The following is a 22,599-nucleotide window of genomic DNA, read 5'->3' as shown; positions in this document are numbered from 1 at the left end:
GCCATGCTTTCCTTGATATCAGCTGTCATCCAGGGTCTGTGGACTAAAGGCACGCCGTCAGCTCCAGCCACTTCCATCATTGGAAGATGAAGGACTTCAGACTTTAGATTATGGCCTTGTGGACCCGCTGGTGAGCACGTGGTCAGGTCCAGGAGGGTGTCTTTTCCATCACCATATGCAAGACCGGATCTCGTGTGTGACAGAGAAGCGCTGAGAGGCGCTGATGCTGGAGGCAGCTGGTAGGCTGAGAGAGATTCCAGAGGCTCAGTATTTTTTTTCTTCTTTGTCTCGACTTCTCCCCCTTTCTGTGGGTGAAGCGCTTGTGGGAATGATGTTCCGCCTTGCTGAGGAGGCAGTGTGTGTTGGGGTGGTGGGGCAGACTCCAGGTCAGGGTCCATCTGAAATTTCAAACACTGAGAAGAGGGTGAGAGCCCTGCCTGTCGTTTCTCTCTTTTGTACTCTCTCTTAAGTGTTTCTTCTTTCCATGCAGAAAACGCCCTCCAGTCCCCTAAGAACTTAACATTATCTGCAGACTCTTCTTTTTCCTTCTGTTTCAACTTTTCTTCTAACTGTCCTATCTGCCTGGGACTAAAACTGCCCTTTCCAGGGAATCCTAAGACCTTTACCCATATATCAAACTGTGCCAAATAATCCTCGCCATACGAGGTTTTCATAAACTGGATGTTTGGGCTCTCATAGGAACATCCAATTCTTATTATAGCACATGTAGCTTCACACTTACTTGCTTTTTCTTTTCTTTCCCTAACTTACTGTTTCTGTTCCTCATTGTACACTGTTATATCAATAGGTTATGACAACAATGGCTGAGTTTTTATTAGGATCACAAGAAGAGCAGGTTGGACTATGTCCAAAAAATGCGACACAATAATCTTTTAGGTGTGTTCTTATTAGTCAACAATTTATCTGACATTTGCCTTAAATTAAAGTAGGTATCATTTAGCACAACAACCTCAAAGACAACTCACACATGTGTACAAAATCTGTTTCTCTGTTTCAGAATTTGGAGGAGGACAGTACTCTGTTAATTCATCAATATTTTGCATGCACACCGGTGTGTCTTTGCATTTTCGCGATCGAACCTCTCTATCCCGTTCCTCCGACGGGCTAGTTGTTCACACAGAACAAAGGGAGCAAGATTCAATTCCCACGAATCGCTGAACGTGAATCCGTCGAAACACGCACCCGTACTTCCCCTCCTCAAGTAGGCGAGCGATTACCCAGTCGTCACTTAGGCGGATAATTCTCTTACACAACCCAATAAACTACTCGCGGTTTATTGTCTCAAAATTGTGTTTTATCCGTTGTCTGCAAACATAATGATGGTACCACAGCTTAGCAGTCCTCCTGGGCTCGGACAAACTTCTGTCCATCTCTTATATCAGTCTTTAAATACTAGGACAAATCTCTGTCCATTTCTTGTATTATTCTTTAAATACTGTTTCCACTAGACTCTAAATTGACCGTAGGTGTGAATGTGAGTGGGAATGGTTGTCTGTGTCTATGTGTCAGCCCTGTGATGACCTGGCGACTTGTCCAGGGTGTACCCCGCCTTTCGCCCGTAGTCAGCTGGGATAGGCTCCAGCTTGCCTGCGACCCTGTAGAAGGATAAAGCGGCTAGAGATAATGAGATGAGATGAGACTGTTTCCACTAATTTCTTTACACAAGAATGCAAAGTTATCACTTACTGGTTTGGTGAGCCCTGATGGCCTGGTCTCTCGTCCGAGTTCTCAGCTCCGCACCATAGCCTTGGGAGTGTTCCGTCGTCCGAGGATCAGACGCATAGGGCCCACCCAGGGGACGCCAAATTGTAATGGAAATTTCTAATAAACACTTCAGAACGCTTAACAGTTGTCTTTTCAGTCATTTATTATAGTAGATCATATAAAGATATATAAAATAGGAAAGGAAAGAGAAGAATAGAAGAAGACATCACTTCTGATGACGCCGAGAGTACGCGCACTCTGAGTTGTGTTTTAGGAATGTTATCTATTATACTCTGAAAGCATTCGCTCACTTCTTGTGTCTTCACGTGATTGGCTCAATATTTTCTATGAAGCTTTGTTAAAGTGTGCACCTGGCGTGCTCTGGTATGTGCAGGCGGATGCGAGTTAGGGAGAGCTCAAGCTCCCTGCTTATCACCACCGAGGTCAGGAAAGGTGGTTACATCATGAGAAGATGCGTAGTTAGGATGAACTCAAGCACCCTGCTCATTACCACCAAGGCCACAGAAAAGCGATTACAGCATGTGGAAAAACATCTCTTCTCAGTAACATACAGAAACACATAGAATAATAATGTTCATCCATTAAGTCACTTGAGCTCAACATACAGGAACACAGAGAACAATAATGTTCATCCATTAAATTTCCCTCACACTCCCTTGGTCTGCTCACATGGCGTGATGGACCATCCATTGTACCCTCTGTTGCCACATTGGATTGTGTGGGTTGGGCTGTGAACGAGCTCAAGTTCTGATCAGATCCTGTGCACTTTTTTTTTAAAGATATTTTTTTGGGCTTTTTGCACCTTTATTGGATAGGACAGTATAGAGACACGAAACGAGCGGGAAAGAGAGACGGGAAGGGATCAGGAAATGACCTCAGGCCGGAATCGAACCCGGGTCACCCGCATTCATGGTATGGCGCCTTAACCACCTGAGCCATGACACCCCCGAGATCCTGTGCACTTTAAATGAAAAACACCTGAGTCAGTCCCCTCAGAATGAAATAGTGGTCAACTGGTGAATTCTCACTATGGACTTTCTGGAAGAGCAGTCAGCTAATGACTGTATTATTTAGTGGTGAATAAGAGAAGAGAAAATACAAAGAAAAAGACCATCTATCTGTCTATCATACCCTAACAATGGCTACTACCTTCCTGGATCCTTCGGTAATTGCTATGTTTTGGAGTGGTTTTGAGTGATTCAAGCAACTAAAGATACCTTTTAGAGTTTATGAAATTAAAGTTACTTTCAAAATGAAGCACAATTAGATGAATTGAAAAAGGAGCACTGATTTTTACGAGATTCATTAGTGCTTCTCTTTGAGGCAATCTCATGCGTGTATTTGAATTTCCTGCGTCCTGCAATCAGTTGAGTTACTGTATTTCAATGGCACATCCAGATACAAGGAATCAATTGACATTTTGCAAAACAACCAGAGAAGCTCTTGTTTTGCAGAACATTTCCCTCAACAGAAAAAGGCTTCCCCTGTCCTGACAACAACAGGACCTGTAAAGGAGGGAACTGGCCAGTACAGGGATTGAACCTGTGACCTTGGTGTTATTAGCGCCACACTCTAACCAACTGAGCTAACTGGCCAAAGAAAAAAAAATGTCATGGCTGCTGAGGTGCTTCACTAAATAGTGACGAGGCAGTGACTTTGCCTTGAACAGATGTCTTTTCTCTTGATTATTGTTTTGAAGCCCTCAGTTCGACCCACTCACATACAGTATTTACACAGGGGGATGAAAATCCCAACATCCAGTCTGAAAAACATATTCTATCTACTGAGCAAAGTCAGCATGGATAGCTTTAACAATGTGAAAGAAGGATGCACACCTACTTCCCTTCTTCAACATGGTGGTCCAAAAGCCACCATGTGCTCTGAAGAACCACTTCTCTCCAACCTTGACCCAATTGCTCACACTGAACAATAAAGCAACATCTGCTTCCTGAAACATGCGTCAAAAGAAGGAGAAGCAGGCCAAGGATCCCATGTCAGGAAATTAAGTAGTTTTAAAAGACTGGAGCCTTGAAGATCACTGAGGGAAAGGCTTCTTCCTGTCCTGAAAACAACACATCCAATAAAGGATGGAAATGGCTGGTACAGGGATGCTTTATGGCTGAGGACTACAGTTGACTGGCTAATTTTCGGACTGCAGTTGTCATGAACAGTTTTGCACTCAAGTTTCCATCAATGAACAGTTTATAACATCAACAAAACAGACTCGATGTAAAAAAAAAAATTATAATCACACTATCTGTTATCACCCAAACGAGCTTCTTCAAAAAAAGCTTCTGCTCACAGTCTGACCATGGACTGTGACCAGCAACCAAAATCAAGTAAGGTTGCAAGATCTTGAAATGATTAAGGCAAGGCAAGTTTATTTAGCGCATTTCATACACAGTGGCAGTTCAATATGCTTTACAGAGGTAAAAGCAAAACAGTAAACAATAGAAAATAAAATTGCATAAAATAAAGGGGGACGAAGAGAGAAAGTTCAGTAAAAACAGCAGAATAAAATGGAATAAAAGTTAAGTAAAGTTTAAGACATGCAAAGACTGTGAAAATTAAGTAAAGTTTAAAACATGTAAAGATGATGATATTTATCAATTAGCAGAAAGCATCTGAAAACAGCTTGGTCTTTAATCTAGATTTGAAGCTGCCAACAGCAGGAGCATTTTTGATGTCCTCTGGGAGTTGGTTCCATAGCTGTACTGCATAGTAGCTAAAAGCTGCTTCACCACACTTTGTTTTAACAACAGGTTTTACCAGTAATTTTTGCTGCTGCGACCTGGTAGATCTGATTGGGTTAGGCTGCTGCAACATATCAGAGAGAGAATTGGGCCCTGTACCATTTAGAGATTTGTACACCAGCAGCAATGCTTTAAAGTCAATTCTGTAGCTTACTGGAAGCCAGTGAAGGGACCTTAGAATTGGAGTAATGTGCTCTGCTCTTTTTGTTCATGTGAGAACCCTAGCCGCTGCATTTTGAACCAGCTGAAGTCGTTTGATGGTCTTTTTTGGCAGGCCTGTGAAAAGGCCTTTGCAGTAATCAACCCTACTAGAGATGAAGGCATGTATAAGTTTTTCCAGATAATTTTTTGACATAAGTCCTCTTAGTTTGGAAATGTTTTTAGGTGATAAAATGATGATTTAGTGATTGCTTTCATGTGACTGTCAAAGTTTAGCTCACTGTCAATGAAAACACAAGATTTTTAACCATATCTTTTATTTTAATCCCCTTTGTGTCAAGAACAGTGGTAATCCTGAGTCTTTCATCTTTTTTCCCAAATAGAATTACTTCTGTTTTATCTGTGTTCAGCTGGAGAAAATTTTGTGACATCCAGTTGTTGATTTGGTTGATACACTGGTAGAGACATTCAAGGGGGGCATAATCATTAAGTGATAGAGCAAAATAAATTTGGGTGTCATCTGCATAGCAGTGATACAAAATTAAGTTGTTCTTGATAATTTGTCCAAGTGGGAGCATATAAAGGTTGAATAGTAATGGTCCAAGGATCGACCCCTGGGGGACACCACAGGTCAAGGACATTGACGTTGAGGAACAATTTCCCATGGTAACAAAGAAGCTTCTATCTTTTAAGTATGAATTTAACCAATTGATAACTTTACCAGTCAATCCAACCCAGTGTTCAAGTCGATATAGCAGTATGTTGTGATCAACAGTATCAAAAGCTGCACTGAGGTCCAGTAACACCAGGACCGATGTTTTGCCTGCATCAGACGTATGTCTTTTATAACTTTAATCACCGCTGTTTCAGTGCTATGATTGGCATGAAATCCTGACTGAAAGTTATCAAAACAGCTCTTTGATTTCAAGAAGGCAGTTAATTGATTGAAGACAATTTTTTCAAGGATTTTCCTGATGAATGGTAGATTTGATATTGGCCTGTAGTTGTTCAATACTGAAGCATCTAGATTATTCTTTTTAAGTAGGGGCTTTACAACAGCTTTTTTCAGGGATGCAGGAACAATGCCAGTCTCTAGGGATGTATTTATGATCTGAAGCACATCTGTAATTATAAGGTGAAGAACAGACTTAAAAAAGTTGGTGGGCAGAATGTCCAATTCAGATGTTGAGGAACTGAGATTTTGTACAGTTTTTTCAAGAGTCTCATAATCAATCAAACAAAATTCTGACATTGTGTTGAAATTGTCTGTCTGTGTCACTGGTGATTGCAGTTTTTCAGTTATTTGCAAATGAGATATATTATGAGCAATATTCTGCCATATTTTATCAATTTTACCTTTGAAGAAGGATGCAAACAGGTGCAAAGTTGCACTTAATAAGTACAAACTGCCTTGGTATGAGCAGAGAAAATGCAATCATGACGAAATATTTCATGATTTCATAAGCAGATTACCATTTGCAGATGGATCTTTGACTTTCTGACAGGCAGATAATCAGACAGGTGGTGATAATCGGTAGCCACACTTCCTCCTCACTGATCTTGAACACAGGTGCACCACTGGGCTGTGTGCTCAGTCCCCTCATGTACTCCTTGTTCGCCGATGACTGTACTGCTAAATACAGCACCAACATCATCAACAAGTTTGCTGATGGCACAACCATCTTGGGCCTCCTTACGGACAACGATGAGACAGCATGCAGAGAGGAAGTGAAGGTGTTAGCCAGCTGGTGCCAGGACAACAACCTCTCTCTCAACGTCAGTAAAACTAAGGAGATGATAGTGCACTACAGGAGAACACAAGGGAGGACACACTAGCCCATCTAGTCGTAGACATTTTTAGGGTATAATTTGTGACAAAATCAAAGACAGATGGTCTTCTTCTTTGTATCTTCTCTTCTCTTATTCACCACGAATAAAAATAATAGTAATAAAAAAGCCCCAAGACAAGGAATGACACTTTCAGCCTTGACTTTGCTCCATTTTGGCAACTGCTCAGGGATTAATGCATTGGACCTGAAATGCACTGGGGTTCTTTTCAGTGCAAGTTGAAGCCTGCCTTCATGGTGTAAGCTGGTGGTGTCAACTGACTCTTTTATAGTGTTTGCCAATTAATTTCACCAAGGGTGTCATCTATTTCATTTACGTTACAGAACTTTGAAAATGAGAATGCTGTCAGATTTGTGGAAATGTGATTCACAAATGTGGTCCCAGAATATGTTCGGTGCAGTAGATTTGATATTGTTTCCTCATCAAACGTATGCACTTCCCCCCGAACTGCTGGTAATTAGCAGAAGAATAGAATGAGGTGTGTCGGGAGAAGAGAAAATATAATAGAGGGCAGCACAAGTTGCTTGGAAACCATCCATGAAGGCAGAAAACCCTTTTGTCTTCTTACACTCACAGCTAATATACCCTCCCCGTCAGGGAATCAAACCCTGGTCTTCTGCCGGACAGGTAGAGATACTGGCCACAATACTAACGAGGACAAAGGTCGCCACCTTGTATAGATCATGGACAGTTCCGAAAAAAATAAAAAAACAAGACAAGGAATGACCCTTTCAGCCTTGACTTTGCTCCATTTTGGCAATCAGTCAGGGATTAATGCATTGGACCTGAAATGCACTGAGGTTCTTTTCAGTGCAAGTTGAACCCTGCCTTCAAGTTGTTAGCTGGTGGTGTCAACTGATGTTCGGTGCAGGAGATTTTATATTGTGTCTTTATTGACAGTTTGTCCCTGCTCAGAGAAATGCTGAAGATTGATTACTAAATTAAATAATAATGGGTCTTTTAGACAGCGCAGCGTGTTGTTCTGCGTGGCTCTTGACTCCCGTCATGGACCCCAAACACTTCAGCACTGGCTAAAAAAGGTCTTCAGAGGCTCCATTTCCTGAGGAATCTGAGGAAAGCAAAACTGCCTCAACAGCTGCTGATGAACTTCTACAGGTGCACAATAGAGTCACTGATCACACACTGCACCACTCGGGCTGCACCTTGGAAGATAAGAAGACCCTGCAGCGCATCATAAAAACAGCTCAGCGGATCACAGGCACTCCACTTCCATCACTGGAAGAAATCCATCACTCCCGGTGCACTCGCAGAGCCAAAAACATTATCAAGGACCCAACCCATCCTGGACACGGACTCTTTACCCCCTCGAAAGTGCTACAGAACTCTGTACGCCCGCACAACCCAGCTGAGGAATAGTTTTTACCCCATAGCTATCACACTACTGAACTCACAGCACTCACTGCCTCTGCCAACTAATCCACAGGTCTGAACAGCACACCTCCACTCACTCACTGCTGCTATACTACTGTGCAATACAGCCCATGGCATTTGACCGGTTCTGTATATTCTGTGCTGTATATTGTTAGATCAACACTAGTGCAATAACATACTAGTACAATATTCCTCTATGTGCAATACTCATGCACTTTATCATATACATAATCTTACTCCTTCATTTGTACATATTACCGTACCTCAATAATTCTGAACATCAGCACTATTTAATTTCTCCTAGGTTTGGTGAGAAAAGCAAACGCTAAACATCTTTTGCAATGCTCAGCTGTAAGTGTAGAGGTACAGTTTTGGTTTACCTATGGTATTTTGGTCAAAACAGAGTGTACATGTACATTTACTGTAACACAGATTTGAAAAACGATAGGCTTTAACACACCATTTATTGTGAGCATTGTGTTTATAGAAGAGAAAAGGCCTGGGAGTAGACAGTGCTGAGTGTGTTCATTAGAGCGCTGGCTTTATTTTGATAGATGGGTTTGATGTTTTGCATGTTGATTTATTTTGCCCAACTGGTGAAATGAATAAGATTTCCCTGTAAATGAAACTTGGAGTGTAAGAATGAGGTTAGTGTTGGTGAAAATGCAGCTAATTTAGAACTTTATAGATTCTGTATTAAATTTTACATTTGAGAGAGCTGATAAAGTAAGGTCTGATATTTGTTATTGCATTCCTTTCTGTGCTGCTGCTGGTAACTTAAAGAAGTAAGTGGTATTTTAACAACGCTGGGTCATTTTAACTCAGTGAAAAGAGTTATGCATTTCACCTGGCAGGTTGGGTTACTTTAACAAGGCCATTAATTTAAATTGATGTAATGGTTGGATTCTTATTTCAACCCAACATTTTGGTTATATTGAGTGCAATGCTGGGTTAAACTTACCAAATCAACGACTTGTTGTTTTTTTATTGGCTCCTTGTTGTCCTTAATTAGTCATTAGCCTAACCCTTGTTTATTCATTGTTAATCATAGCTAATCTTTAATGATAAATTATCGTTGGACACTATTAAATTAAACGTGTTCAATCTGTAAGTGCTTACAGCTATATTGGATATACAGCTATACTGGCCTGTACCAAATACTCTCATGATCTGACCAAATTGTGCAAGACATTACTTTCATTGTACCAGAATTGTTTTTCCCTCTCCTTTATTATTATCCAAACAAAGCATGTCTTATTGTAATTTCCTATAGACCCTTTGTGCACAACCTGATGCATCACGTGATAATTTCACCTGGGTGACAAACAAACACAGTCTTTTGTGCAAGCAAGGCCTGGTCTGTCTTCAATATGGTTCATTTTTGCATTTTTTTTGGTTGTTCAAATCGTTCAAATCGAGAAATAGATAAAAAGGTTTATCATATGCCTGCTATCAAGAAAAATGTGAAAGAGAAGCAAATGCTTCAAGAACAATGAAGAAATGAGTGGTTAGAAAGAATGCGACAAGAGGATCTAAGCCTGAAAACTCCAGAAAAGTTTGTGAATACCCACGTTTGCAGCGAGCATTTTATTTCAGGTAAGAACTTGGATTAAAAACATTTTAAAAAAAAAGAAAGTTGTAAATCAGTATGGAATAGTTTGCATAAGAATCTCATTTTATTTCTGTTAGCATTCAGGTTAGCTTCTTCATGAAAGTGTTCGAATTTCTTAAAGGTGAACCAGCTTCCTTATTCGACAAGGAAAACCCAGATTGGGCAACAAGTGAACAACTCTTTCAAAAATTCACTTTTGTTTAATTGTATTGATATAGTGCTTTGAGTGATGAATTGACATAAATGCAACACCAAAAATTCAAGAGTCCAACCAACGACCACGTTCAGTTTCTGTTAAGGTAATGGTCATACGCGTCCTGTCTTTCATTTGCGATGTGATTTGCTGAACATTTTGCTCATTTTGAGCATTTGTTTGACATTTGAGCATTTACAGTGCCTTGCAAAAGTATTCATACCCCTTGAACTTTTTCACATTTTTCCACCTTACATCCACGAACTTAAAAGTTTTTTATTGAGATTTTATGTGATAGACCAACACAGAGTAGCACATAATTGTGAAGTGAAATGAAAATGATAAATGGTCTTCAAAATTTTAAACAAATAAAAATCCAAAAAATCTGGTGTGCATTAGTATTCAGCCCCCTATACTCTGATACCTCTAAATACAATCCAGTGCAATCAATTGCCTTCAGAAGTCATCTAATTAGTTAATAGAGTCCTACTGTGTGTAATTTACGAGGTGAGGTGGCCAAGTGGTTAGAGTGTTTGACTGCCAAGCGAAGGCTCCCTGGTTCGAGCTTTGCCTCAGATGGTGATCTGGGGCTTGCCTCCTATCCACCCAGCAGTGACTGGGGACCTGGTGGAAATCCTGGGGAAGTTAAAGGCAGTGAGGAAAGGAACTGGCCACCATGCTGACGGCCTAGACAGAGTGTGCTCTCTAACAGGCATTCCCCAACATACGTATGAAAAATGTATATTTGACTTTGTGTGTAATTTACTCTCAGCATCAATACACTTGTTCTGTGAAGGCCTCAGTGATTTGTTAGAGAACACTGAAGAACAAACAGCATCATGAAGACCAAAGAACTCAGCAGACAGGTCAGGGATAAAGTTCTGGAGAAGTTTAAAGCAGGGTTAGGTTATAAAAAAAAATATCCCAAGCTCTGAACATCTCAAGAAGCACTGTTCAATCCATCATTCAAAAATGTAAAAAGTATGGCACAACTGCAAACCTACCAAGACATGGCCATCCACCTAAACTGACAGAGCGAGCAAGGGTCAGAGAAGCAGCCAAGAGGCCCATGATCACTCTGGAGGAGCTGCAGAAATCCACAGCTCAGGTGGGAGAATCTGTGCACAGGACAACTATAAGTCATACACTCCACAAATCTGGCCTTTTTGGAAGAGTGGCAAGAAGAAAGCCATTGTTGAAAGACAGGCATAAGAAGCCATGTAGGGGACACAGCAAACATGTGGAAGAAGGTGCTTTGGTCAGATGAGACCAAAGTTGAACTTGTCGGCCTAAATGCAAAGCGCTGTGTGTGTGGTGGAAAACTAACACTGCTCATCACCCTGCACCCACCATCCCCACTGTGAAACATGGTGGTGGCAGCATCATGCTATGGGGATGCTTTTTCTTCAGCAGGGACAGGGAAGCTGGTCAGAGTTGATGGGAAGATGGATGGAGCTAAATACAGGGCAATCCTGGAAGAAAACCTGTTGGAGGCTGCAAAAGACTTGAGACTAGGAAGGAGATTCACCTTCCAGCAAGACAATGGCCCTAAACATACAGCCAGAGCTACAATGGAATGGTTTAGATCAAAGAATATTCATGTGTTAGAATGGCCCAGTCAAAGTCCAGACCTAAATCCCATTGAGCATCTGTGGCAAGACTTGAAAATTGCTGTTCACAAACGCTCTCCATCCAATCTGGCTGAGCTTGAGCTATTTTGCAAAGAAGAATGGGCAAAAATTTCAGTGTCTAGATGTGCAAAGCTGGTAGAGACATACCACAAAAGACTTGCAACTGTAATTGCAGCAAAAGGTGGCTCTACAAAGTACTGACGCAGGGCGGCTGAATACTAATGCACATCACATTTTTCAGATTTTTATTTGTTTAAAATTTTGAAGACCATTTATCATTTTTGTTTCACTTCACAATTATGTGCTACTCTGTGTTTGTCTCTCACATAAAATCTCAATAAAAAACTTTTAAGTTTGTGGTTGTAAGGTGGAAAAATGTGAAAAAGTTCAAGGGGTATGAATACTTTTGCAAGGCACTGTACAAGACAGTATATTCCTTTAGGAATATGCAGATTGGTGTGTGAGAAAATGACCCTGTGGCGCTCTGAATCAACATAGCTTGATATATATATCATTGGCCTCCGTCCGTTGTAAAGAGACGATGGGTTTCGGTCATGGTCGGCATCTTCTTTGGTGGCTGAACAAGCCAATTCTAGAGTGGCAGTCTCTGCCACATCCTGCACAACTGAATGTGGTGGTGTTGGCAGAAGGTGCCTTCTGTTGCCGCTGGTCTCTGAGTTGGGATCTGGTAGCTTCAGCTTCCTTCACCCCTGCTTTGACAATTTGTCTCCATGCTGACCGGTCAATCGTTGTTTCCTCCCATGAGTTTACGTCGATGTTAGCCGAATTAACATTTCTCTTGCACACATCTCTGTACCTCAGGTGCGGGCGACCAGTTGGACGTCAACCGCATTCAAGCTGGCCATATAGGAGATCTTTCGGAACACGTCCTTTCCCCATACGGCGAACATGTCCAAGACATCTCGGGCAGCGTTCACTGATTGTTCCAAATAAGGTCCTGGAACTGGACCTCTCGAGAACATTAGTTTTTGTTACCTTGTCCTGCCATTTAATTCCTAGGATCCTGCGAAGACACTGCATGTGAAAGGCATTGAGCTTTGCCTCTTGTTTGGCATATGTCATCCATGTTTCACTGCCATAGAGGAGAGTACTTAGCACACAGACCTGGTACACCTTTAGCTTGGTGTTTATTGTCAGGTTTTTGTTTCCCCAAACTCTTTTGTTGAGTTTGCTCATAATGGAGGCTGCTTTGCCAATTCTTGTGTTTATTTCAGCATCCAGATACAAGTTGTTTGTGACAGTGGATCCCAGGTATGCGAATCGATCAGTCACAGCAAGCAAAGAGCCATTGATCGATATTACTGGAGGGCTTGGAGCATCTTGGGCCATCACTTCAGTCTTCTTTATGCTGATTGTTAAGGCAAACTCTTTACAGGCATTTGAGAACCTGTCTATCGGGCGTTGGAGTCCATCAGGTGTATGACTCGCAAGGACTGCGTCATCAGCAAATAGTAGCTCCCTAAGGAGCATGCGTGTTACCTTTGTTTTGGCGCGTAAGCAGGCCAGGTTGTAAAGTTTGCCATCATGGAGGGTGTGGATGTAGACCCCATCGTTGGAGGACTGGAAGGCATACATCAAGAGCAGTGAGAAAAAGATCCCGAACAGCATTGGGGCAAGTACACAGCCCTGTTTAACTCCACTGAGAATTGGGAAAGGCTTGGAGGTACTACCCTCAAAGCTGGCAGTGCTTTTCATGTTGCTGTGGAAGGACTTGATTATGCTGAGCAGCTTTGGTGGGCAACCTATCTTCTCAAGTAGCCTGAACAGTCTGCTATGGCTTATGAGATCGAAAGCCTTTGTGAGGTCGACAAAAGCAAGGTAGAGGGGTTTCCGCTGCTCCCGACACTTTTCCTGTAACTGTCTCACTGAGAATACCATGTCGATAGTGGAGCGCTCCGCTCTGAACCCACAGTGTGCCTCTGGGTCCACACGGTCGGCTAGTACCTGTAGTGTGACAAGAACCACATGAGCAAAGACCTTCCCAACTATGTTGAGAAGCGAAATCCCACGATAGTTGTTGCAATCGGTTCTATCCCCTTTGTTTTTATACAAAGTCACAATATTGGCATCCCGCATGCTCTGTGGCACCTCACCTTCGTTCCAGCATAAGCAAAGAAGTTCATAAAGGTGTGGGAGAAGTGCTGGTTTTCCTTCCTTAACTACCTCTGGTGGGATTGCATCGTTCCCTGGTGCTTTTCCATTAGAGAGGGCATCAATTGCCTTCTCTAACTCTGCCATAGTAGGCTCTGTATCTAGTTCTTTGAGGACTGTTATTGATGGAATGCTGTTTATGGCCTCCTCGGATACTGTGTTCTCCGTGGAGTACAGCTCCGAGTAATGTTCAACCCACCGATCCATCTGTCCCTGTCGGTCAGTAATGGTGTTGCCAGTTTTTGCTTTTAAGAGGGCTGTTTTCTTTATGGTCGGACCAGTGGCCTGCTTAATGCCGTCGTACATGGCCCTAACATTGCCTGTCAAGGATGCATGTTCTATGGAGGAGCAAAGCTGTAGCCAATAGTCATTTGTGCATTTCCTTGCTAGTTTTTGACTACTAGCCTTAGCATTCTTTAGCAAGAGTAAGTTGTGCAAAGTGGGGTCCCTCTTCCATTTAACTAATGCTTCTTTTTTGGCCCGGGTTGCTGGCTCCATCACCATAAGGTTGGCTTCGTACCAGGCAACATTTCTCTTTTCTTTCCTCCCAAATGCGGCAATAGCAGACTTGTATATAGCAGCGCTGAGGTGCTGCCATCGTGTTTCTGCTGACACAACATCCCTGGCCAGTCTCAGGCCATTGATAAGGGAATGGAATTTGTTTTTGCTGTCAATATCTTTAGTACGGGCAGTGTTTATCCTTGGGAGACTCCTAGGCCTCGCATGGTGCAGCAGTTTTCTTCCTTGTAGCGCTGCTATTTTGCTGATAACAAGGGAATGATCAGAGTCACAGTCAGTGCTGCGATAGCTCTGTGTGCTGTGCACCGTTTGGAGTGTTTTCCTTCTGGAAATGATGAGGTCAAGCTGGTGCCATCGATGTGATCTGGGGTGCATCCAGGAGACTTTGTGCTTTTCCTTGTTTGGGAAATAAGTATTTGTTATACATAAGTTCCTGGCGCAACATAGTTCCAAAAGTCTCTGTCCATTTTCATTTATTTTGCCCACTCCAAAGTGGCCGATGCATGCCGGACAGACATCGTGCTCAGCGCCAACTCTGGCGTTGAAATTGCCAAGCAGGTAGATGTCCTCTGTTGGAGACATTTGACTAATAAGCTCATCGAGCTCATTGTAGAACTTGTACTTTGTCTCAGTAGGGACTTAAGCGTGGGTGCATAGACAGACACAAGGTTTACTGGACTGTTTGTGGAGCTTAGACGAAGGCACAGTAGCCGTTTGGTACCACCAGAAGGTGCTTCTGTCATGGTTAGGAGAGATGTTCTTACTGCGAACCCAACTCCTTGTTCACGTCTGTCATCCTGGTGTTTCCCCTTCCAGAAGAAGGTGTATTGGCTTTCTTGTAATGAGCCATCATTTGCAAGTCTAGTTTCTTGGAGTGCAGCAATGTCCACGTTTAGTCTGGCAAGTTCAGCATCAATGACAGCTGTTTTTCGGTTGTCATCGATAAGTTGTAAGTCATTTGACCATCCTGTTAACATTGTCCTAACGTTCCAGCTTGCTATACGAAGTGCTGGAGACTTCCTTTGCTTTGTGTGAGCAGGTGTGCTGAGTATCGGTCTGCTTGTCAAGCGCGAGCACCCTAAGCCCCTTACACCCAAAGGAGTAGCAGACCGTGACGGATCAGCACCCTATTGACTGGGGGCTGCCCAGCTTCAGGTGGGTGGTAGCTGATCAGTGGAGCATGGTGGCTCCTCCCACCGTCAGAGGCAGCCCGTGGCGTTCTTTTTCTACGCCAATTGAAATAGGACTTATTACCCGTAACTGCTGACTCCCATGTTGTTCCCTTGCTTGTAACCAAAAAGATGGAGTAACCTCTCCATGATGCAAAACGCCTGGGGAGGGTTATGAAGATCCTGAGTTGCCCAAGCGTCAGGACCCCCCTCTCGGCCTCACTGATGTGGTCCAGAGGAAAGCAGTGCAGTACATCTGCCACAAACTTGGCTGCAGGAGCTGCTGGAAGAGTTGACTGGTAGCCAGGTCAAACCGCCTAACGGGGCTCCGCTCTGAGTTTTCTGTCAGGGTTTACTTCCTGAGCCTTCCACTATCCCTAGCACTCATAAGGCAGTGAGACTATTTACCCATAGTTGGGGCCCTTGACAGGTGCTGTCACTCCAGGCCAGAGCGAGCCTGGGAGTAGTGATAGCTAAGGGGTCACTCCACTCTCCCCACAGCCGGACCATGGCCCTATCACTGGTTGCAGTTTAAAGCCATACCCAGGACAAATATATATATATATATATATATATATATATATATATTGAGAGAGAGACAGAGAGACAGAGAGAGAGAAAGTTTATTCCAAAGATACCATTTATTGAAATAGCTGACATGAATTAGCGAACTAATACTGATTGGATATAGCAACGATAGCAGCCAAGGAATAGTTCAATATAACTGGTGATACAATATGTGCAAATAAGAATCAGTAGTGAATATGATGATAACTATGGCACTAATGGTGATCAGAAATAATAAGCTATATCCAAGTTTGCAGTGTAGGGGTGAGTGGATGTTAATTATGTGATAGGGAAACCATGTGTTTGTGGGTGGGTGTGGGTGTGAGAGTGTGTGTCTGGAATGCGAATGGAATGCAGCCGTGCCCAAAAGGTGGATGGTCAGCACAGAAAGGGCGTGCGAAATTGAACAAAGTAGTTCAAACTAGTCTTGGCTTGGCCTTAAACCCAAATTCTACTCAACTCCCAATGTTGAGGAGTGAAGTACGATGGAGGGAGTTAAAAAGAGAGAGAGAGAATGCATGCACAAAATAACTAAATACAGATTGTAAATAAAGTAAATCAAACAACACGTGGTCTAAGACTGACTTTCATGTGAATCAAAATGTGTACATTTAAATCATAAATGAATTCAAATAAAGAACACTATTAACTAACTGCAAGTAAAAACTAACACATTTTGCCCAGATGCTAGCCTCACTTGGGTGATCGCTCTTGTTAGCGATTGAAGTGTGCCTTCTCCGAAGATAGCGCGGGATGCAGATCCAGGATGAAGACGGTTTTGTTCCTTACAGCTCATCAGCTGAAGATCCTCGGTGTCCCTTTGGCTGTCCGATAATCTAGAAGGAATCTTGTTTATAATTTGTTGACGTTGAGAAAGGGAAAAGGAATCCGGTTGCCTTTTCTCTTTGAAACACTGCGTGGGCTGCAGTAACTAACCAGTTCAATTATTATTACAACTCTGCGAAGGTCAAATACATTGAACTTTGGCTAAAGTCCGGTATCAATAGCTGGTTCCTCGTTCTCTGTCCTTCTGTAGCGCCAATGCACAGCTTCTCTTTCACGTGTGGAATCGACCGCCAGAGAGGAAATCCACCACCAGAGACACAGAATTTTGGTGCCGCCACTGGTTTACAGCAGTCTTGACATCACTGTATTTGGTATCTGGTATCGTCTCTGTCCAATACCATTACAGGGATTCAGAAGAATGGGCAGAGATAGAACATGGCGTTGAGTACAGAGATTGGTGTGTTCAAAGGAAAGGCAAGGCAAGTTTATTTATATAGCACATTTCATACACAGTGGCAGTTCAATGTGCTTTACAGAAGTAAAAGCAAAACAATAAACAATAGAAAATAAAATTACATAAAATAAATGGTGAGAAAAAGAACAGAAAGACAGAGTTAACATCCAGCCTAAGGAAAACAGACGGCTGAAGGAGATAGCAGCCTTTAGAGGCGATCTGAGGAGGCTTAAGAAGGCCTTTCGCGAAGCAATAGCAGATGAGAAACCAGCTCTCTCGGAAATTCGAGCCAGCCCGAGAGAGCGCATTAAAATCTTGCGCAGAGCTGAGTGTCACCGCAGGGACAGGAAGCGGCGGATGAAGGAAAGGGTAAATTTTACGAAGAACCCTTTCAAATACCTGTCCAAACTCTTGGGCGACAAAAGATCAGGGGAGTTGAAAGCAACAAAGGAAGAGGTGGAGGAGCACCTTCGTCAGGTCCACAGTGATCCCAGGAGGGAGGTTGGCTTAGGTGAGATGGAAAGGCTCATTAAACCTGCCGCACCAACTATTCCCTTCGAGACAAAAGAACCGAGCTGGCAGGAAGTCAACAGCTTTCTCAAGAAGACCAGAGGAAAATCAGCCCCAGGTCCAAACGGCATCCCGTACAATGTCTACAAGCATTGCGAGAGGCTTAGGAAACGACTCTGGAAGCTACTGAAGGTGGCATGGCGGAAGAACTTCCTGGCTGACGAATGGTTGCTTGCCGAGGGGTGCTTCATCCCTAAGGAAGAAAATTCTGTAGGGATCAAGCAATTTCGTACCATCTCACTGCTTAATGTGGAAGCTAAGATCTTTCTAGGGATCCTGGCGAAGAGGTTGACCACCTTTTTGTTGGACAATGGGTATATTGACACTTCAGTTCAAAAAGGTGGCATGCCAGGGGTATCTGGCTGTCTCGAACACACCAGCGTAATCTCCAAGATCATTGAGGACGCAAAGAGGAACAACGGCAATCTGGCAGTCCTGTGGCTTGATTTAACAAATGCCTATGGGACGATACCCCATAAGCTAGTGGAGTTGACTCTGAAGACCTACCATATCCCAGAGCGATTCCAGAAGCTCTTGCAGAACTACTTCGACAGATTTAACATGCGTTTCACCTGCGGAGAATTCACCACGAGTTGGCAGAGGCTAGAGGTGGGCATCGTCACTGGCTGCACAATTTCAGTGATTCTGTTTTCTGCAGCGATGAACCTTCTCGTCAAGTCAGCAGAGAAGTTGCGTCGAGGTGCAGTCCTGGCAAGCGGCATGCAGATGCTGCCTATAAGAGCGTTTATGGACGACCTCACCATCACAGCAAGATCAGTGCCAGAAGGAAGATGGATTTTGGAGGACTTGATTGAGCTCATAAATTGGGCAAGAATGGAGTTCAAACCGGCAAAATCCAGAAGCCTAGTTCTGAAAAAGGGGCGTGTCCAGGAACGATTTCGCTTCAAGATTGGAGAGGACATTATTCCATCTGTCCAAGAAAAACCTGTGAAGTGCTTGGGGAAGTGGTTTAGGTCAGACCTCAATGACAGACAGAGTGTGAAAGAGATGCTTAACCAAGCAGAAACCTGGATGACATCTCTGGAGAAGAGTGGTCTGCCGGGTAATTATAAGGCCTGGGGCTACCAACATGGGGTTCTCCCCAGACTGCTCTGGCCACTCCTGGTTTATGAGGTACCTGTTTCCACAGTGGAGAGGCTGGAGAGGAAGCTGAACACTTACTTGAGGAGATGGTTGGGTGTCCCAAGAAGCTTCTGCTCCATTGGCCTGTACAGCTCAGGCAGCAAGCTACAGCTGCCAATAACATCGGTGGTGGAGGAGTATAAGGTCGCAAAGATACGGCAGGCCATGATGCTACGAGATAGTAGAGATGAGAGAGTGCGGCAGGCGGGCATTGTTGTTAGAACAGGCCGGAAATGGTCAGCCAGTACAGCACTGAAGGAGGTGGAAGATCGACTGCATCATGCTGACATCATTGGGTCAGTAGCCCAGGGAAAGCTTGGGCTGGGTTGCTTCACCAGAACAAGCTGGAACAAAGCTGATCCAAAGGAGCGTCGAGGCTTGGTGCAAAGGGAGCTGCGGAAGGCAGAGGAGGAAAGCCGGTATGTCAAGGCCGTGGCCATGAGCAAACAAGGCAGCTGGACTAAATGGGAGGGAGCGAGGGAGAGAGTTTTATCTTGGCGGGACATCTGGAGCATGGAAGGCCACCGGATTAAGTTCCTGTTGCGTTCCACATATGTCCTGCCGACTCCATCGAACCTCTATACCTGGGGAATGGTAGAGAGCCCGAGCTGCAAGCTCTGCGGAAGGACAGCTAACCTAGAGCATGTCCTCTCCTCGTGTCACTCAAGCCTTGCAGACGGGAAGTTCCGATGGCGACATGACCAGATCCTCGCACAGTTGGTCGATGGTGTTGAGCAGGCGAGGAAAAAGGCAAGACAGCTTTCCAGGGGGCCTCGCTTCATCCATTTTGTCAGAGCGGGAGAAAGCTCTGTAGTAGGAGGGAGGAGCAAAGGGGTCTTTGCCACAGCAAGCGACTGGGAGATGCGGGCTGACCTGAAAAAGCAGCTCAAATTCCCAGAGGAGATAGCCCACACTAGCCTGAGACCAGACATTGTACTGTGGTCTAAAGGTACCAAACAGGTGGTGCTTATAGAACTGACGGTTCCCTGGGAAGAGAGGATAGAGGAGGCATATGAGCGTAAGCTTAAAAAATATCAAGCCCTCATCCTCGAGATCCAGCATAATGGATGGAAGGCCTGGAACTTGCCGGTGGAGGTGGGCTGCAGGGGTTTTGCTGGGCGGTCACTCTGGAGAGCCCTTGGACTGTTGGGAATTGAAGGGTCAGCTAGGAAGCAGCTGGTGGCCAACACCACCAAGCGGGCAGAAGAAGCGTCACGCTGGATTTGGATCCAAAGGGAGGTGCGGTGGTAGAGCCGGCCTACTGAAGAACTGAAGGCATAGAGTTGGGTGGCGTTCAAGCGGGGGTAGAGCCAGGATGCTGGTTCTGCCGTCGAGCCCCTCCGAGGTGTCATGGGCTTAAATCGATGAAACACCAGTGAAGGGGGGTGCCCATTTGACAACCTGCTGAAGCCAGCCAACTCTTGTCTAGTTGTGGCATGCAGTCAAGCTTCGTCTTGGCTTAGGGAGGAGGGCGCCCTGCCACGCAGAGCCCCGCTGGTGCCTTGAGGGAAGGAGAAAGAGAGAGAGCGATGCCACTGGCTCACAGATGGTGCAGGGCCGAGTACCTGTAGAGGTGAGCCAGGTGCGATACCCCTATCGTATTTTGCATATATGTGAAGAAAAATAATAAGAATTAAACAATAGTAGAAATACAATAATAAAATGAAGTAAAAGTTCAGTAAAAAAAAACAGCAGAATAAAATCGAATAAAAGTAAAGTAAAATTTAAAACATGCAGAGACTGTAAAAGTTAAGAGTTTAAAACATGTAGAGATGACAATATTAATAATTTAGCAGAAAGCATCTGAAAACAGCTTGGTCTTTAATTTAGATTTGAAGCTGCCAACAGCAGGAGCATTTTTGATGTCCTCTGGCAGTTGGTTCCATAGCTGTACTGCATAGTAGCTAAAAGCTGCTTCACCACACTTTGTTTTAACATCAGGTTTTACCAGTAATTTTTGCTGCTGCGACCTGGTAGATCTGATTGGGTTAGGCCGCTGAAACATATCAGAGAGAGAATTGGGCCCTGTACCATTTAGAGATTTGTACACCAGCAGCAATGCTTTAAAATCAATTCTGTAGCTTACTGGAAGCCAGTGAAGGGACCTTAGAATTGGAGTAATGTGCTGTGCTCTTTTTGTTCATGTGAGAACCCTAGCCGCTGCATTTTGAACCAGCTGAAGTCATTTGATGGTCTTTTTTGGCAGGCCTGTGAAAAGGCCATTGCAGTAATCAACCCTACTAGAGATGAAGGCATGTATAAGTTTTTCCAGATCATTTTTTGACATAAGTCCTCTTAGTTTGGAAATGTTTTTAAGGTGATAAAATGCCGTTTTAGTGAGTGCTTTCATGTGACTGTCAAAGTTTAGCTCGCTATCAATGAAAATACCAAGATTTTTGACCATTTCTTTTGTTTTAATCCCCTTTGTGTCAAGAACAGTGGTAATCCTGAGTCTTTCATCTTTTTTCCCAAATAGAATTACTTCTAATTTATCTGTGTTCAGCTGAAGAAATGTTGTGACATCCAGTTATTGATTTGGTCGATACACTGGTAGAGACATTCAAGGGGGGTATAATCATTAGGTGATAGAGCAAAATAAATTTGGGTGTCATCTGCATAGCAGTGATACAAAATTGAGTTGTTCTTGATAATTTGCCCAAGTGGGAGCATATAAAGGTTGAATAGTAATGGTCCAAGAATCGACCCCTGGGGGACACCACAGGTCAAGGACATTGATGTTGAGGTACAATTTCCCATGGTAACAAAGAAGCTTCTATCTTTTAAGTATGATTTTAACCAATTGATAACTTTACCAGTCAACCCAACCCAGTGATCAAGTCGATATAGCAGTATGTTGTGATCAACAGTATCAAAAGCTGCACTGAGGTCCAGTAACAACAGGACCGATGTTTTGCCTGCATCAGTATTAAGACGTATGTCATTTATAACTTTAATCAGCGCTGTTTCAGTGCTATGATTGGCACGAAATCCTGACTGAAAGTTATCAAAATAGCTGTTTGATATCAAGAAGGCAGTTAATTGATTGAAGACAATTTTTTCAAGGATTTTCCCGATGAAGGGTAAATTTGATATTGGCCTGTAGTTGTTTAATACTGAAGCATCCAGATTATTCTTTTTAAGTAGGGGCTTTACAACAGCTTTTTTTTCAGGGACACAGGAACAATGCCAGTCTCTAGGAATGTATTTATGATTTGAAGCACATCTGTAATTATAAGATGAAGAACAGGCTTAAAAAAGTTGGTGGGCAGAATGTCCAATTCAGATTTTGAGGAACTGAGATTTTGTACAGTTTTTTCAAGAGTCTCATAATCAATTAAACAAAATTCTGACATTGTGTTGAAGTTATCTGTCTGTGTCACTGGTGATTGCAGTTTTTCAATTATTTGCAACTGAGATATATTATGAGCAACATTCTGCTATATTTTATCAATTTTACCTTTGAAGAAGGATGCAAACTCATTGCATTAACTGAGAGAAGTTCAGGTGCTAATTGTGGTGGGGGATTAGTTAGCTTCTCTACTGTTGAAAATAGCACACGGGCATTGTTCATATTCCTGTTGATGATGTTGGAGAAGAAAGACTGTCTTGCTTTACGAATTTCATAATTATATTTACAAAGCATCTCTTTATGGATTTGATAATGGATGTGAAGTTTAGATTTGCACCATTTTCTTTCAGTCTTTCTACATTCTCTCTTTAGCAATTTAACAGCTGGGTGTTGCTTCCATGGTGCTTTCTGCTTGTCATTGACTCTTTTGATTTTGAATGGAGCAATATCATCCATAATTTGGGTCATATTTAAATAAAAAATTTCCAGTAAATCATCTACAGAGTCTGACATTTTGGTTGAGATCCGAGAGAGAG

At 43.2% G+C, this 22,599-nt stretch overlaps 1 protein-coding gene and 1 non-coding gene across 2 annotated transcripts in view; one reads left to right on the top strand and one right to left on the bottom strand.

The window, feature by feature from the left end:
• LOC132867733 (histone H1-like) overlaps positions 1-22,599 on the top strand; it is a 276,764-nt gene that overhangs the window by 197,141 nt on the left and 57,024 nt on the right. The window lies entirely within an intron of this gene.
• trnai-aau (transfer RNA isoleucine (anticodon AAU)) lies at positions 3,268-3,341 on the bottom strand. The gene has a single exon. It is a non-coding gene; the product is annotated as a tRNA-Ile (tRNA).

This window comes from Neoarius graeffei, chromosome 19 (genome assembly GCF_027579695.1).
Source record: "Neoarius graeffei isolate fNeoGra1 chromosome 19, fNeoGra1.pri, whole genome shotgun sequence".
Lineage (NCBI taxonomy): Eukaryota > Metazoa > Chordata > Actinopteri > Siluriformes > Ariidae > Neoarius > Neoarius graeffei.
Note: the sequence above shows the minus strand (reverse complement) of the source record. Positions and strands in the feature narration are given on the sequence as shown.